This window comes from Felis catus, chromosome X (assembly GCF_018350175.1).
Source record: "Felis catus isolate Fca126 chromosome X, F.catus_Fca126_mat1.0, whole genome shotgun sequence".
Classification (NCBI taxonomy): domain Eukaryota; kingdom Metazoa; phylum Chordata; class Mammalia; order Carnivora; family Felidae; genus Felis; species Felis catus.
Window position 1 is genome coordinate 30,122,521 of NC_058386.1, and position 18,847 is coordinate 30,141,367.

The 18,847-nt window shown below is 37.8% G+C and overlaps 1 pseudogene; it reads left to right on the plus strand.

The window, feature by feature from the left end:
* The first annotated feature begins 9,728 nt into the window (after positions 1-9,728).
* LOC101100371 lies at positions 9,729-10,531 on the plus strand (annotated as a pseudogene).
* The last annotated feature ends 8,316 nt before the right edge of the window (positions 10,532-18,847 follow it).

Below are 18,847 nucleotides of genomic sequence, written 5' to 3' on the forward strand. Positions count from 1 at the left end.
GGAGCCTGTTTCCAATTCTGTTTCTTCCTCTTTCTCTGCCCCTCTCCTGCTTGTTCTCTGTTTCTCTCTCTGCAAAATATATAAACATTAAAATTAAAAAAAAAAAAAAGAAAATGGGAAGACCTGGAAACATTGAATCCACATTTTCAAATAAGCCTAGCCTTTGGGCTTAGGACCCAGTAAACTTTTACAACTTCAGTTGCACAGAGACCCCATCACTCTCCAATGTGTCTTGCATACAACCAGTTTCATCCATTTATGTTTTCTCTGCAGGCACATAGGTACTTGAGTTCATGACTGTGGTCATATCCTTTCCACCCATTTAGTGCTTTTTGTTTGTTTGGTCCTTTGGTCCAAATTCTAGTTCTTATTCTTGATGTGATTATTTTCATTGTATTTGGGCAAACTGGGAGTATCCTAAGATTACACATACATATCAATGGCATAATCACAATCTCACTGAAATGTCAAACCTAAAAATTTACCTGATACAAAAGGCAGTGGACCTAAGTAGAGACAGGTCATTACCATTCACCCAGAGACCCTGGAACTAATCACCTTTTATAAACATACAAAGATGTAATGAAATAATAAAAATACAGAATGCCTACAAATAATGCAGGCACTACTTTATGAATGATTAACCTTTCCTGGTTTTTTTTCCTCAGTTTAAATTTATTAAGATATCAAATCCTAAAATATGTATCATTGAAATCTCTGAGTATATCTTATTCCACAGTGGTATTTTTTCCCAAAAAGCTTGTCATTAAACACAGAGCACGTAAATAATTTTATTAATGATAATTCCTGCTAGTTTTTTTTTATTTCAAGTTTTTTAACGTTTATTTATTTATGTTAAGAGAGAGAGAGAAGGAAGGAGAAAAGGGGCAGACAGAGAGGGAGAGAGAATATCCCAAGCAGGCACCATGCTGTCAGTGCAGCATGAACTCGTGAACTATGAGATCATGACCTGAGCCAAAATCAAGAGTCAGATGTTTAACCGACTGAGCCACCCAAGTGCCCCTATTTCAAGTTTACATTTAAATTCTAGTTTATTAACATATATGGTAAAATTTATTTCAGGCATAGTTTAGTGATTCATCATTTAATTATAATACCTAGCGCTCATCACAATAAATACCCTCCTTAATACCCATCATCCAAGTACCATTCCCTGCCCACTTCCCTCCATCAACCTCAGTTTGTTCTCCATAGTTAAGAGTCTTTTATGGTTTGCATCCCTCTCTTTTTTTCACCTTCCCATATGCTCATCTGTTTGTTTCTTAAATTCCACATAAGAGCGAAATCATATGGTATTTGTCTTTCTCTGACTTATTTTGCTTAGCGTAATACACTCTAGCTCCATCCACATTATTGCAAATGACAAGATTTCATTATTTTTGACAGCTGAGTAATATTCCATTACTTCTTTACCCATTCATCAGTCAATGGACATTTGGGCTCTTTACATAATTTGGCTATTGTTGATAGTGCTGCTGTAAACATCAAGGTTCACATGCCCCTTTAAATCAGTATTTTTGTATCCTTTGAGTAAATACCTAGTAGTAAAACTTCTGGGTTGTAGGATAGTTCTCTTTTTAACCTTTCAAAGAACCTCCACAATGTTTCCCAGAGTGGCTGCACCGGTTTGCATTCCCACCAACAGTGTAAGAGGGTTCCCCTTTCTCCACATCCTCGCCAACACATGTTGTTCCTTGTGTTAATTTTAGCCTTTCTGACAGGTGTGAGGTGGTATCTCATTATGGTTTTGATTTGTATTTCCTTGATGATGAATGATGTTGAGCACATTTTCATGTGTTTATTAGCCATCCAAATGTCTTTGGAAAAAAGTCTGTTCATGTCTTCTGCCCATTTCTTAACTGGATTTTTATTTTTTGGGTGTTGAGTTTGATAAATTCTTTATATCTTTTGGAAACTGACCTTTTGTCTCATACGTTATTTGCAAATACCTTCTCCCATTCCATTGGTTGCCTTTTAGTGTTGTTGATTTTTTCCTTTGCTGTGCAGAAGCTTTTTATCTTGAAGTCCCAGTAGTTCATGTTTGCTTTGTTCCCTTGCCTCAGGAGACATGTCTAGTAAGAAGTTGCTGTGGCTGAGGTCAAAGAGATTGATGCCTATGTTCTCCTCTAAGATTTTTTTTTATTATTTTAATGTTTATTTATTTTTGAGAGAGAGAGACAGAGCGTGAGTGGGGGAGGGGCAGAGAGAGGGGGAGACACAGAGTCCAAAGCAGGCACCAGGCTCCGAGCTGTCAGCACACAGCGTGACGCAGGGCTCAAACTCAGAAACCAGGAGATCATGACATGAGCCTAAGTCGGGCGCTTAACCAACTGAGCCACCCAGGCGTCCCTCCTCCAGGATTTTGATGGTTTCCGGTCTCACATTGATCCATTTTTAGTTTATTTTGGTGTATAATGTAAGAAAGTGGTCCAGTTTCATTTTTCTGCATGTTGCTCCAGTTTTCTCAGCACCATTTGTTCGAGATTGTGTTTTTTCCATTGGATATTCTTTTATGTTTTGTCAAGTAATAGTTGACCATATAGTTGTGCATCCATTTCTGGGTTTTCCATTCTGTTCCATTGATCTATGTGTCTGTTTTTGTTCCAGTGCCATACTGTCTTGATAATTGCCACTTTGTAATATCACTTGAAGTCTGGAATTGTGATGCTTCCAGCTTTGCTTTTCTTTTTCAAGATAGCTTTGGCTATTCGGGATCTTTTGTGGTTCCATACAAAACTTAGGATTGTTTGTTCTAGCTCTGTGAAAAATGATGGTGATATTTTGATAGGGATTGCATTAAGTGTGTAGATTGCTTTGGGCAGTATAGACATTTTAACAATGTTTGTTCTTCCAATCCATGATTATGAAATGTTTTTCCATTTCTTTGTGTCCTCTTCAATTTCTTTCATAAGTGTTCTATGGTTTTCAGAGTAAAGATCTTTTTACCTCTTATTCCTAGGTATCTTACTGTTTTGGGTGCAGTTGTAAATGCGATCGATTTCTTGATTTCTCTGTCTTTCTGCTGTTTCATTATTGGTGTATAGAAATGCAACCAATTTCTGTGCATGGATTTTATATTCTGTAACTTTGCTGAATTTATATTTCAGTTCTACTAATTGTTTGGTGTAGTCTTTCGGGTTTTCTACATAGAGTATTGTGTTATCTGTGAATAGTGAAAGCTTTACTTCTTCTTTGCTGATTTGGCTTCCTTTTATTTCTTTTTGTTGTCTGATGGCCGAGGCTAGGACTTCCAGTATTATGTTAACAACAATGGTTAGAATGGACATCCCTATCTTGTTCCTGACAATAGAGGTAAAGCTCTCAGTGTTTCCCCGTTGAGTATGATATTAGCTGTGGATCTTTAAAAATCGCCTTTATGATGTTGAGGTATGTTCCTCCTTATCCATACTTTGTTGAGGGTTTTTATCAAGAATGGATGCTGATGTGCTGGGTGGCTCACTTGGTTAAGTGTCTACTCCTGATTTTGGCTCAGGTCATGATCTCACAGTTCGTGAGTTCAAACCCCAAACTGGGAGCATGCTGGCAGTGCAGAGCCTGCTTGGGATTCTCTCTCCCCATTCTCTCTGCCCTCCCCCCAAATAAAGCAATAAATTGAAATATATGGATGCTGTATTTTGTCAAATGCTTTTTCTGCATCTATTCACAGGATCATATGGTTCTTATCATTTCTTTTATTAATGTTGATTGATTTGCAAATATTGAACCAGCCCTACAGCCCAGGAATAAATCCCACTTGATCATGGTGAATAATTCTTCTAATGTATTCTTGGATTTGATTTGCTAGTATCTTGTTGAGACTATTGCATCCATGTTCATCATGGATATTGGCCTATAATTCTCCTGTTTAGTGGGGTCTTTGTCTGGTTTTGCAATCAAGGTAATGCTGGCCTCGTAGAAGGAGTTTGGAAGTTTTCTTTCCATTTCTATTTTTTGGAACAGTTTAGGAAAAATAGGTATTAACTCTTCTTTAAACGTGGTAGAATTCCCCTGGGAAGCCATCTGGCCCTGGACAGGTGCGTGGGAAATTTGTTGGGAAATTTTTCATTACTGATTGAATTTCTTTGCTGGGTATGGGTCTGTTCAAATTTTCTGTTTATTCCTGTTTTGATTTTGGTAGTTTGTATGTTTCTAGGAATTCATCCATTTCTTGCAGATTATCCAATTTGTTGGTATAAAATTTTCCATAATATTCTCTTATAATTCTTTGTATTTCTGTGGTGTTGGTTGTGATCTCTCCTCTTTCATTCATGGTTTTATTTATTTGGGTCCTTTCTCTTTTCTTGTGGATAAGTCTGGTTAGGGGGTTATCAATTTTATTAATTCTTTCAAAGAACCAGCTCTTTGTTTCATTGATCTGTTTTACTGGAGTTTTTGTTTGTTTATTTGTTTGTTTCCATATCATTTATTTCTGGTCTAATCTTTATTATTTCCCTTCTGCTGGCCTTAGGTTTTATTTGTTATTCCTTTCCTAGATCCTTTCAGTGTACGTTTAGGATGTGTATTTGAGACTTCTCTTGCTTCTTGAGATAGGCTTGTATTTCTATACACTGCTCTCTGTCAGTGCAGAGCCCGACACAGGGCTCCATCTCACAAACCGTGAAATCATGACCTGAGCTGAAACCAAGAGTCAGATCCTTAACCAAATGAGCCACCCAGGTACCCTCATAATTTTATCTTCTATATCACTGATTTGTTCCTCTGCTTCTTTCATCTTTGTTGTCATTGCATCCAGTCAGTTTTGCATCTGGGTTATAGCATTTTTTATTTTGGCCTGGCTAGTTTTTAGTTCTTTTATCTCTGCAGTATGGGGTTCTCTAGTGCCTTTTATGCTTTTCTCAAGCCCCACTAGTATCTTTATGATTGTTGTTTTGCATTATGGTTCATGCATATTACTTATATCTGTTTTGATTAGATCCCTGGCCATGACCTCTTCCTGTGCTTTCTTTTGGGGTGAATTCCTCCGTTTTGTCATTTTGTCTAGGTCACTGTCTTTTTGTGTGTTAGCATAGCCTGTTTTACTTCCTGCTCCTGAGAGTAATGGCTGTATTAAGAAGAGGTCCTACACTGTCCAGGGCCTGGTGCTTCAGGAAGTGTTTCAAAGTGTACACTCTGCTGTTGTGTTTTGGTTGCTCTTTCCCTCAGGTCAGTCATCTGCAGTTTCTCCTTGCCTACAGTGAGGAGTGTTTGGACCTTGTCCACTGTGTGGCAAGTTTTAACTAGGTATGTTTTTGTCTGTTTGTTAAAAGAGGATAAATATGATTTCCCTTAAAGCTGAAGGTTTGCAATACTGTATGATCAGTAGATTTGGTATGCGTGAGGGGTTTGTGCTAGTCTTCTGGGGGAGGGGCCTGCTGTGCTGATTCTCAGGCCAACTTGCCCTAGTAAAGATACACCTGTAGGGCGCAGGGAGGCAGGACTTGGTGTAAGTGGGTCCAGCCTCCACTTGGTGGTGCTGTGCTACTCACTGAAGGGTGTTGGTGCTGATGGGCCAGAAAATGGTGTTCCCCAGCTCTCTTGTCCACAGAGAAAGGAGTTCGCATCTGCTGTTGTCCAGAAAGCTGTCACAGAAGAGTGAACAGTCTCCCCTCTTGTGTCTCTGGCTTCCATCAGATCTCTGCCTTTACCCTGTGTCTGGGCTGTCTGCCTGCCAGACAGCACAGAACTCCTGTGTTTTATCTCAAGCACTCAGCTGAGTTTCAAAACTCTGAATTTTAGGGACCCGGTATGGTGTGGACCCTCACTGATCCTCTGGGGAAGGGTCTTGCCATGCTGCAGCTGGTGTCATTTAGTTCCAGAAAGGCAGTTGCATGATTGCACAGGGGTTGGAGTTTACGGTAAAGCACAGCAAAAAGCTGGCACCAAGGTTTGCTGCCCTCATCAGGTGTCTCTGTTCCTATGCTAATGAATAGGACAGCACATTGGTACAGGCCAGCTCTTTTGTCCCCTGATAGGCCATGCCACCTCTCCCAAATGTGCTCCAAGAAGGGGAGCTGTCTGTCCCAGTGTGACCCAGGGGATCCTCAGACCACACTGGCTGCCCCCAGGCCTCTGCCCTCCTTCCCCACAGAAGCACCACTATGCCCACCAGGCCCTGGCAGTAGCACGACTTTTAAAACTTGAGACTTTCAGTGCTACTGCTTATAAAAATTTGCAATAATCAGCTGCTCTCATTCTCCCAGTCAGTGGTTTTGGGGAAGTGTTTCTCTTGTGAAGTCTCTGTTTCTCTCTCCATCTCTCTCTCTCCTCTCTCTCTCTGAGATCAAGGCCCCCTCCCCTCTGCAGCACCTGGGATTCTTTTCTTCCAGGAATCATGTCTCCTCATTTCCTACCTTCTAAAAAATGGCTTATTTTCTCCCCCTGTTTCTGCAGCTTGTTCTCTCAGCATTCAGATTGATTTCTTGGGTGTTCAGAATGATTTGGTCTTTATCTAGCTGTGTTCCAGGGACAAGGCAAGCCTAGGGTCCCCCTACTGCTCCACCATCTTAACTCCTCTTTGATTTCCTGCAAGGTTAAAGTTACTCTATTTTTAAGGTTACCTGAACATTTCACAAGTCACAAAAATATTTTTAAGATTCTTTAATAGAAAAGTGACTGAAATAGATTGGATCAAAATAAGCTTCACCTTTCATCAGAGACTAGGCATGAGATATTTCCATTCAGATGGAGGATTTTTTTTTTTTTGGCTTATATTCACCTGATGAGTGAGATATGAAAATCAGATTTCTAGCTTAGCTAGGGAATTCTATTTTAGAAACCATATTCCTCTCATTTCTATTCAGTAGCACATGGAGTGAAAACAGAAACACTGCAATTAAGTAATCATCCAGTTTCCTCATAAGAACACAGTATGTTTCAGATGATATCAAGAAGACATGATATGCAATCCATAGGACTTAGAAACATAACATACCAGCATAATGTTTTGAAACCCATTGTCAACAATATTTACTAGGCATGGCAAAAGAGGGTGGGTGGTAAGAATTACTGAAAAGGTCTGGTAGCAAACACCTGTAGATTGCAATTTGAAAATAAATTTTCTTGTCATTAAAGAGAAATGAATTTTAAGTAAGCATGTCATTTGCTTAAACATTTCCATTGATTCACTCTTCTGGGTTGCTAGCCAAGAGGTTCTCATTGCACTGTGCATTGTAGCATCTACAGGGCAGAATATAATCATTTGCATTACTAAATTAGAGAGAAAATACTAATTAAATTAAGGTGAATTTCTGCTTCTCACACTAGTAGTAAACAGAGAGACGTCTGATTTGGCCAGGTATTCTAAGCCCAAAGAGAGGTGACTAACAATGATACACTTTTCTTAGACACACTTGGAAGGTTCAGATAAATTTAAACTCTGAGTCATCTTGGGGAAATGAATTAGGGTGAGGAGGGAAAAGAGAAAGTAGGGTGACATTGCAATCAGTTGTGCAATGGTGTTTACAAATGTTGGCCTGAATTTAGAGGTTTTGGAAACAGAGTTAAATTATACCAGGCCAGTGCCCTGAATGGCTCTGTGCAGTGAGGCACTTGTCAAGTTCCAGAATGATGCTTCCAAAGCATTCATGGCTTTTCCTACTGAACTAGGTCAGCGGTGTTTGGATATTAAGTTTGGTCTTCATGGATATTAAGCATCCTAAAGTAATATTTGATTTCTCTCTCCATGACATAGTCAAGGGAGTAATAAATTTGAGAATCTGAAGTATCCAGATTATTTTCTGACTTTTCTGAATTTAATAGAATACAGTCAGATACATTTTTACAGCTTTATCTCTAATGCAATTAAAGATAGTGATTTGAAACCTGCAAATAATGAGCATCTACTATACTTTGTGATTTATATTAATTATCTGATATAATCCTCACTATGTCTCTATGAGATAAGGTTTATTCCTATTATATTTCTTACTGTAAAAATGAGGAATTGGAGAGTTTAATTTATTCACAGTCAGTATGCTAGTAAGTGCATGATTGGGATGATTTAAATTCTGACCTGTCCTACTTCAGAGTATTTTAAAACATATATTGTAACACATTGCTGCTGGGACACTGATCAGCCATTTTTTAAATAAAAAAATTACAATAGAACAAGGCAGTGTAGAAAGTATTAGACAGGAACACAGGTAGCAACAATTTTTGAAACTTTTCTTTCAGATGTGTATGTATGTGTGCAGCATGTGTGTAATGATCTAAAATAAAAATGCATTACTTGCTGTATCACAGTAAAAAAGAAGTTTAAAAAATACTGCAGTCTACATTCTCAAATCAAAATAATCCGTGGTAATTATAATATGTAAAAAAAGAAACCCCCTAAAATAAAGTACCGTAACTGGAAGATCTGATTGGTAACTTCCTCAGCTTTACAGGCTGTGTGGGCTGCTTTTCATTTTCTCTTTCACTAGATGTATAGGCATATATCTCTCAGATGACTCTCTGGTTTCTGCAGTTCAGAGCCTGACCAACTACTGTGTGGCACTTAAATGTACACAAGGTCTCATTTGATACCAAGTAACACTGAGTTAGAGCTTATACAAATATTAGAGAGAGAATGCAGAATTTAAATATCTTTCCCAAAGTCACCTAACTAGTACAAGACAGAAATAAGAATCAGTTATAGACCCTGTGATGGCCTCTTCTGTCACTTCCATTAGGTGGCATATGGCAGGTGTTCCATGTACACACATTTTTCAGGCTCAGAGCAGAAAAAAAAAAGGAGTGCTTAAGGAGTGTGTGAGTCTTTAGTGCATCACTAGTGCTGATAACATGTGATGGCTTTTCACACTAGTAATAAATATATGTCCTTCTTGATCTGACAACACCAACAAAATAAATCGGCATAATCATTTAATTTAAAATGTATTAAGCAACAATTCTGGAGCCACAAAATTACCAGTTTTTCAGAGAATGAAGAATCTTTCAATAATCTTGACCTTAGTGGGAAGTAGGAAGGGGGGGGCAATGAAATTGGATGTATTGTAAATAAATACTAACTGACAGATAAGGAAACTTAATTCAGCAGTAATATATGATAATGAGGAGCTTTAATAGTTTATTACTCTTTATAAATATTCTCTCCATCTCAGCTATATGAAACATGATTTGTAAATGTAAGGATAATTTGATTTGGGTGTTCATTTAATTGATTGACCCAAATCCACACACAGGGAAATCAATTGTTTTGTAACTATATGTCTGTTTACTAATCTAGTCAATTTGAGTACAGGCCATGTGAAAGACAATACACAGGGTGATGCATAGTTTAATGCTAAATATGTTATAGGCACATATGTAAAAATAATCCAAATGTATATTTATACAGAATGTATTTGTTTAACTGGCTAAAATATAATTAGATATACAAACAAGAAATAAATGTGAAAAAATATCATAGCCACTGTGTTTAGGAAACTATAAGTGAGACAGGCATAAAATAATGTAATTAGCTATAACTCACAAATTCACAAGTGCTTTTGACATGGCTTTTCTAAGAGTAGTAATATAGCATTTAGCTACTACCAGCTTCGTTTCTATTTCTAGGAGCTAGTAACCAGGAGATGGAATGCTACAGGGTTATTGTTGGCAAAAGACCAGGTATTTCAGATGTCTGTACTCACTAGCAGGGCATGAGTTTTATGAGGATAAAAGAGTTGAGAAATTAGTCTCTTCTCTGAGAAAACACTAAATGGCGGATGACGCTGGTGCTGCAGAAGGCCCTGGAGGGCCCTGAAAGGCCACCTGGGCTTCAGCAGAGACGTCGGCAGTGGCATCTGCGACCCAGTCCAGCTATGGTCTGGATCGAGGTTCCCCAGGGCAAGGTTCAGGACAAAGAGTGGGTCCCCATCACCAAGCTGGGCCACCTGGTCAAGGACATGAAGATCAAGTCCACTGGAGGAGATCTCTCTCTTTTCCCTGCTGATCAGGGACTCTGAGATCATTGACTTTTTCCTGGGGGCATCCCTGAAAACCGAGGTTTTGAAGATTATGCCCGTGCAAAAGCAGACCCACGCTGGCTGGTGGACCAGGTTTAAGGCATTTGTTGCCATGTGAGATTACAAGGGACAGGTTGGTCTGGGTGTTAAGTGCTCCAAAAAGATAGCCATTTCCATCCCTGAGGCCATCCTCCTGGCAATCATCATCCCCATCATCCCCATGCAGTGAGTCTCCTGGGGGAACAAGATCAGGGCAAGGCCCACACTGTCCCATGCAAGGTGACCAGCCGCTGTGGCTCTGTGCTGGTGTACCTCATTGCTGCCCCCAGAGGCACTGCCCAAGAAGCTACTGATGATGGCCAGAAATGACACCTGCTACACCTCAATCAGAGGCTGCATTGCCATGGGGAGTAACTTCACCAAGGCTACTTTTGATGCCATTTCCAAGACCTATAGTTATCTCACCTCCCACCTCTGGAAAGAGACTGTTCACCAAGTCTCTCAATGATGAATTCACTGACCATCTTGTAAGGTCCCTGGCTCCAGCTGTGGTCCCTGCATAGTTTTATATGAGAAGAATAAAGTGAATTAAAACCCGTTTTTTAAAAAGTTGGGAAATTATGACTCTATGTTTTATATAAACTCATATCATAGTTGCAATAATTTATCACCAAGCATCTCGTAATGCAGCTGTAATGTAAGAGAAGACACCTGGATTTAGAGTCAGAAGACTACATTGAAATAAAAGAACTAAAATTTACTAGCTGAGTAACCTTGAAAATTAATTAGGCTTCAATTTCTTCCACTGAAAATTGTAGATGGTAATTCTTTTTTTACGGGAAGTTGTAATGGTAATTTGAGGTTGAATCATATAAAATTGCTGATATTTGATCATTTTTATCTACAAAAATGATAATTTCATTTGGATCAACCTAGTAGTAAGAGTTACACATTTATTGAATCTTCTGTCTTATAGGCACTTTGCTGTTTGACATGTTATAGTAGATTATAATAACTTCATTTTTTTTACCCCTCGCTCTATTCGGGCCCTTTGCAATAATCCATTTTTAGTGTCCTCCCATCACTAGTGGGCTTATCTACCCTGTCCCTTGAGTCTGGGCTCAACAACTTGACTTATTTTTGTCAATGGAATGTTAGCATGGGTGAGTGAATGCAGGGGTTTGAAGTGAACTTCAGCAGTGGGGCTTGTCTTCTCTTGCCATGTGAATATGTCCAGGATAGACCACTAGAGAATAAAACACATCTAGACAGAGTTAAGGACTTCCAGTCATTCCAGCCTAGGCCATCCTAGATCAACTGACATACAGCCCACTCCCACACCTGTTCAGACCAGGCATGATTAGTATAGCCAACCTCTAGCCAACCTCCAGCTATAAACTTTCAGTTATAAACCCCAGAAGATTTATATCAGTACACCTATTATTGTGGCAATAACTAACAGATACAAATGATTCATTTTATTCACACAACAAATCTTTACGCACTATTATCATCCTCAGTGGACAAAAGAAAACACTGTGACCCAGAGAAAAGTTCAGTAAACTGCCCAGGCTCAGAACACTGAACACAGTAAATAACAGAGGAGAGGTTTGAAATTAGGGAGTCTGGCTTCAGAGGCCATATTCTAACCAGTATACTGAATGGCTTTGTTCTTGTGAAGATGAAATGAGATTATTTTTTTTTCAAAGTGCTTTGTCAATGCTAAAGCACACTAAAAATATAAGTCATTATTATGAAGCTGCAACTCCTTTTCAAAGATGCTGTAAAATTTCAACTAAGTTTTTTCTTTGTCTCATAAAAAAAGAAACCCCAGGCAAGCACAAGATGATTTAAAATGCACTGTTCTTTCATATGCCAGTTACACAGGGAAAACTGATAAATGGTGAAATTTAACATGCCACCTTCCTTCCGAATCGGTGATAGACCGCTGCTATTTGCTAGGCAACTACCAAGTAAACAGAAAAATAAAGCTATGGTTTTCTTGGCAAGTGTCATTAAAAATAGATTAAGTTTACAGTAAATGCAATCTGTAGCATAGATCATACAAAAAACCTGAAGGGGAAATGAAGGCATTAATAACATATTTCTTAATTTTATGAAGCGTTACACACATCAGTCCACTGAACCAAAGTAACCTAGGGAAATAGCAGTGAAACAGGCATTTATTCCTCAGCTTCAAGGAGGCATGCAAACACAAATGGTGCAAAACAAGAAGCTGATTATTCCTGGAAATTGGAATAAACATAAAAAAGAAAAGTCTGGAGATGCTAATAGGCATTAAGTTTATGAGGTGTGACTTTATTTACATGGAAGATTCTCTATGGGCATGAATTTTTAAAATTCCATTTGATTTTTCATTTTTATATATGTCAACCCCCAAATTATTATTTTCTTCAAAAAATACAACTAGAATGTTATACTGGGTGAAATGAATAATGGGGAGAACTGAAGAGAAATAGGAAGAGGGACATCTTGATTTGGGAGGCTTTTGTCTGCAAGAGTCTTTTTTTTAATAAAACACAGAAATGACACTTTTAAAAAGAAAGAAAGAAAATGTGAACTTGGAAGAACAGAGAAGAAAAAAGGAAAAAGAACCAAAAAAATAGATTAAACATAACAGGAAAAGAGAGTTCTCCAGAAAGCATAACTAAAGACTTAAATGATTTATACAAAGCCTATTGCTTTATCAACGTCTCCAAAAAAATCCTAGGCTTGATTTAGCCATTTCCTATTTTAACCATTTGTTTCTCTGATAATTGTCACCTGTTTTTCTCTGTCCTCTGAAATAGGAAAGAGGAAAGAGGGAGAACACTCAGAAGAGTTTTGCTCTTGAGTGTCCTTCTCTGGTGTTCAGTTTTCAACACAAACTATTCAGTCATTCATTCATTCACTTCTACATTAACTAACAAACATCTACTGAGAGAAATGATAAGTCCTCATTAAGGGACGGGCATATACAAAGTAGGCTGAGAGAAAAGTCACCCTGCTTAATATGGATTTGGATAGCACTTTTTTCCTCCTAATCCCTACACCTTCGTGACCTCCCATTTCAAGTGAAGTTCTGAGTCTCTTCATAATGTACTTGATCAGATGATGTCACTTTGTATAATTCCTGCTGAATTTTACCTTATTGTCATTGCTTCAGTGTCCTAGCCTGTCAATAATTTTCAATCCTGACAGTTTAAACATACAATGCTATATGCCAATTTTTATGTATTCTTAAAAGTCATTGACAAAATTTCCCACAGGCCAAATGACTAAAGAAAAAAAAAGCCTGAAAAAATTGGCACTCTATTACATGGCTGCTGGGCATATAAATTGATACTACTGCTTTGGAAAACTGCTTGATTATTAAGTTGAACATGTGAATCCTTAATAACCCATCAATTATATTCCAAATAATAAGTACACAACAGAAGTGTGTGCACAGTTTATCAAGGGATCTGGACAAGAATAATCATACCGTCAATATTTGTAATAGTCCACCCTGAGAGCAAACTATATGTCCAGCCACAGTAGACTGGATAAATAAATTGTGGCATCTTCATATAAAGGAATACTATAAGGCAGTGAGACGGGCAAACTCAGTTTACCTGCAACATGGATAAATATCAAGGACATATGTCGAACGAACTAAGACAGAAACAAAACAACTACTGTGTATGCCCATTTTCCTGAATTCAAAAAGCAGACTAAATAAAAACTGTAATGTATCAGATGAATAGTTATGTAGTCAAGCTATTTAAAAAAAAAAAAAAGGAAACAAGGAAATGATTATCTCTAGGGTGAGGGAAAGTGGGAAGAAAGTGATGAAAGAAGCATGACAATTTCTGGCTTTTGATCTTGGTTATGGTTATATGGATGTTCACTCCGTGATAAATTACTGAGCTCTGCATATGTATTTGTACACTTTTGCATGTGTTTTCTTTCACAATAAAAACAGATTTAAAAACAACCAAACAATATTAATTAGAACATCATGTATGGAAGCACCCTGATTATCTTCTGTTTTATCTAAATTCCTTTAGCCTAAGCTACCATTAAACATTGTGCTTTTTTTTTAAATCGTTGCTTATAGAGACCATATCTTTCAAATAAACTACTTAAAGTCTTATCTAATACTTTCACCATTATTATTTTGTGAATAAGGACATATTAGCTTGGAATTGCTAGGCTGGAAATATATCTCAGAAGATAGATAGATAAGTCTCCTAAAATTAAAGACACTGAAAAATAATAACTAGGATATATGGCAACTCTTCTTAAATCTCCAATATTTTAATCATAAGTAAGAGCTAATTCTGAGGTGAAAGTCTTTTAATCACTTACAAATAAGTAATAACCATATTTCCTTAATCCTAAAACATATTTCCTCACACCTATGAAATCAGAGTGCATCTTATAATCAACTGCATCCTCAGTCTTTGTCAGCCTCGATCAAAATTAAGGTCTTCCAGAGAGAATTTTCATTTGCTTTTGCCAGCCAACTTGAGGCACTAACCCATCTGAGACCATTTTAAATTAAATTCTCTGCTTGAGGTTTCTTGGACCACACTGAAAGTGTGAATTCAGATCTCAAACTTGCGCGAGTAGTGACCAGTTGTTCAAATTTGCCACCCAGTGATGAGGTTGAAATGTTACGGTTCTTTTGCTGTACCTTTCTCTGTGGCCACTCTATTGAAATGTTTAGTTTTATACTGAAGCTATAGCCTTTGGTGACCCAGTTTTAGTTGGAGGACTCCTGTTAGACCACCTTTCCACCCATTCCCGGTTTTTCCTTTCTTATTGGTACCTACAATCTTACAATCAGTGATGTCTTAGATTATACAAGATACAGGTCACAAGTAGAGATTTGCTTTGTTTTCCGCAAGAAAATATTTAGCCTATGACTGGACAGGAAAATTCAGACTGATTCTTACATATATCATTTTGTTTAACCATGTATTCATTTTGGTCAAAATCTTGCTATATACTCTATATTGTAAAGTATTAGGTTGTAAAAAAAAATCAGCGAACTTACTTTGAGAACTGCAAATATTCCACAATATACTGCAGAATTATTGTTTCTATGTGAAATGCTTTGTGTTCCCTACTTGAATCAAAAGACCTGTGAATTCTCAGATTATACCTTTAGTAATGTCCCATTGCCTTGTACAATATTGGGCCAATACTAAAAACACAATAAAACTTACTGAATATTTGAAGGACTAAAAACAAATATGCAGTTTGCGCCAAACAAAGAAAACTTCTGTAAATAGGGTTATCTGTGTGTATGTGCACGCAAATGCAAAGGAAAGGTCAACATCTGGGCACAGAAGCAAACAGAGCTTCTTGGTTGGTCTTCATTATGAAAATATTTTGGCCTTGCCAGGATTAGATATTATGGAAGAGCGCTTGGGAGGGTATTGAGAATCCTATCTACAATGCTTGCTCCAACAGATTCAATTCACAGCGTTAGCAGGTAATAAAAGAAGCCTCTGGACCATGTAAGGGATTGCCCAGGCATAGCTAGGTGTACTGGCCATTTTATGTATTAATGCCAATCTCAAATAAATCACTTTTCTGGTCTGCTGTGGGAGGAAAGGATATTTCTGTTAGTAAGTGAATGGAGGATTACTGACTTGCTGACCTTTCCTGACTGTGATAAAAGACGACTTCTTTCCTTTCAGCAATACTTTAAAAATGGAAATTGCTCTTTTAAATGTACGATGTGAGAATGAAGGAGGGAGCCCACTATTATTCCATAAATAGATGGTGGCAGAGGGCACCCCTTGGGAAAGGGAGAAATTCTCATTAGGGCTATTCTTCTGAGAGTTGTCAGTATGCATGCGTTTGCATTTAAAGACTGGAAAAAGGAGGAAGCAAGTCCTGACCTGATGTATTTTTAAGACTCTATTCTTATTCCTGCAGCATTTAAATATAGTTTGTAAAATACAGCACTCCTAACTGCCTTGTGCTATGTTTGTTATGTGGATTCTTATGTCATTCTCCTGATGAAGGAGTCAGGAATGTAAAATGATTTTGCCTTGCATTATTAGATCCAAATAAAAATGGAAAATAACAAGGCATGCATTTTCCCTTGACCCAGGAAATGGGACAGTTGCCTGGTATTTCAAAAACAAATGGCTTTTGCTGTTCAGACCACAGGAAAAAAGACTGTGCTAAAGGATTGGACTTTTTGTTAAATGTGTTTGAGGATCTTTCGAAGGCCTGAGAAATTTAAACAAATGAGAAAATGATGATGTAGAGTATTTTGTGATACCAGATACTAAAACAACTAAAATGACCCAGAGAAAGTCCTGCCATATCCCTGAAGTCTTCTATGAATTTAGTCTTGAGGGTCCCCTTTTGCATTAGTACCCTTTGTCAGTACCATTCTTTTGTCTCATGTTCTGCATGCATGTGGGCTTCTCCAGATAATTTGAAGATACTGTTCACAGAAAGAAGGGATCATGTATTAGACCGGTGAATGCTTCTGGTTCTGACTCAGTTCGTCTTAAGGGCATGAGGCCATCTGCTGTCATCCAGACTCATAGAAAAAAATGTCCATCACAGCTGAAATTTACATCAATCAATAGAACTTAATTTTGAAATTAAATAGGAGAAAAAAAAACTCTCTAAGTAGATAACTTAGTCCCTGAACGACAGCTGTGAAGATGAGAGATAATTTGCCTATAGTATGTTGCACCAAGAACTAAAATATCATCCTAGTATGTCATTTAAACAGCTAAATATTTTTTATCTCATTGCATGAAGGAACAAGCCTCCTCTTGAAGGTGTATCTATATCATAGTGCATCTGATATTGAAATACATATTTCATCAGTGGATTTTCATGAACAAGAATATTCTTCTTCTTAAAATACACACACAGAGACAGGGATTTGCATTTAGGAGGACACAATAGCAAGAATGAGGGAGGTTTTACTCTCCATCCCTTGTTTAATCCTAGGTTGAGTTGGGAACATCAATGTGAGAGAGACTAGTCTTTGACCTTGGGTTTAGTTGTCTGTGCTTGTATATAACTACTTTTTCATGTGTGGAGCCACTTTGTAGCCAAAGGGTGATCCAAGAATAACTGTAACCATTAAGATGACTTGCTTACGCAGCAATTAATGGGTTTGCTGCAACATGCTTGATTCTACTTGAGCTTGATTTACCTGAGCCCACAGCAGCACTATAGTGAGGGTAATGGAAACCTTGGTTGATGTTATTGTGTGTGCGGTATTACTCTGAAATCCTCAAGATAAGCCATAAGTGCAAAGAAATAGGCAAAGTCAGCAAGACTGACATTCATGGAGAACACATGTGAATCTGGAGTTGTGAGGTGCAACAGCCCTTATGGGCTAATGGTGATTACCAATGCATTCTGGATGTAAGATGGAGGAGAAATTACCATGAGTGGCTTCAGAGATTCCAGGCTTTCATGCCATCTGATAATTTATCGGTCTTTCACTCTCAGCATATGACTTTGATCCTGGAAAAAAATATATACTGAGAAGAGAGAGTTCACATTAAAATATTTTCCCTGAGCTACATTGTACTGTGAATAAGACATTGTACTGTGAATGACACAACTGGAAGCAAATTTTGACAGGGAAATAGAGTGTTGGGCACCCTGGGTTGGGATGGGAAGTGTGTAAAGAAATCTTCATGTACTTCCCAATTCTTCTTTGGACATTTAGCACAACTCGAATATTGAACCCTCTAATAAAGGGTGCTTTGTCTAAAAGAAGTTCTATTGTTTCCAACTAAAACTGATTTAATCAAAACAGGAAATTATTGGAAGGGCACAGGAGTATTTCATGGAACACAAGTCAGCTTGATCTCACTAGGAACTGGTACTCCTTCATATCTCTGTGTCTTACATGGTCCTTTTTGACTGTTTCTCTCTGCGTATCTACTTCTTTCCTTTATTCTCTGTAGTTTTTCTTTGCATCCCTGCACACACCCCAAAACCCCATGGTTTATGCATTTTATTACTAGCTACATGCAGAGACCAATTCCAAATTAATGGGCAAGAGAAACAGAGGAGTCTAGCTTAAGGCAGGAACCATCTCTGCTGTAATTACCTCTGACCAGGGGGGCAGGGTCATGTGGTGCAAATACGGCCGCCTCCCAAGTCCACTATTGTTCTCAGAAAAATCATTATGGGTGGAGCATAGATTCCAAAGCTAATCAATTACACCAACCTGTCAGGCTTCTACTGTCATATCTACACAGACTTATACCACACAGTTATGACTAAATAGTAAAACTTGGAAGATCAAACTGTTTGATCTCCTTTTCTTATAGATAATTTTCCCCAATACTTACTCTTTGTATTTCCATTAAATTGTAAATCTAAAAATGTACCACTTCCCAAATAGATAATATGCAAACCATCCTAAGCATCTAAATGCATGAAATTTGTACATGTTTATACTAAGAAATCAAAACCAGGCTTAGTTTAGGAAAACAGCATGTTTTCCTAACATGTTACACATGTTTTCACCATCCAAATAGCACAATAGTCAAAGAAATCTGAGGCCAAACAGTGTTTTTGGTTTGAATGGGCATGAGAAGTCTTAATTGTTGCCTCAACTTCTAGAGCATTTCTAATTCAAAAATGTTATGCAATCACTGGCAGCAAGAGGTTGCTGTGTTTAGGATCATACTTGAGCTTCCTAAAGCTCAAATACCTGGCTAACTATATGCTAATGACTTTTGATACACATAGGGGAAAAAATAATTTTATACATGCCTGAAAAAAATGGGAGAAAGTAACTCACAGTATTCCATATCTTGAAAATTGGCTAGAAGGGTATGTGCTAAATATTAAGGTTTGCACAGAAATATTCTGAGAATAGATTTCCCGAA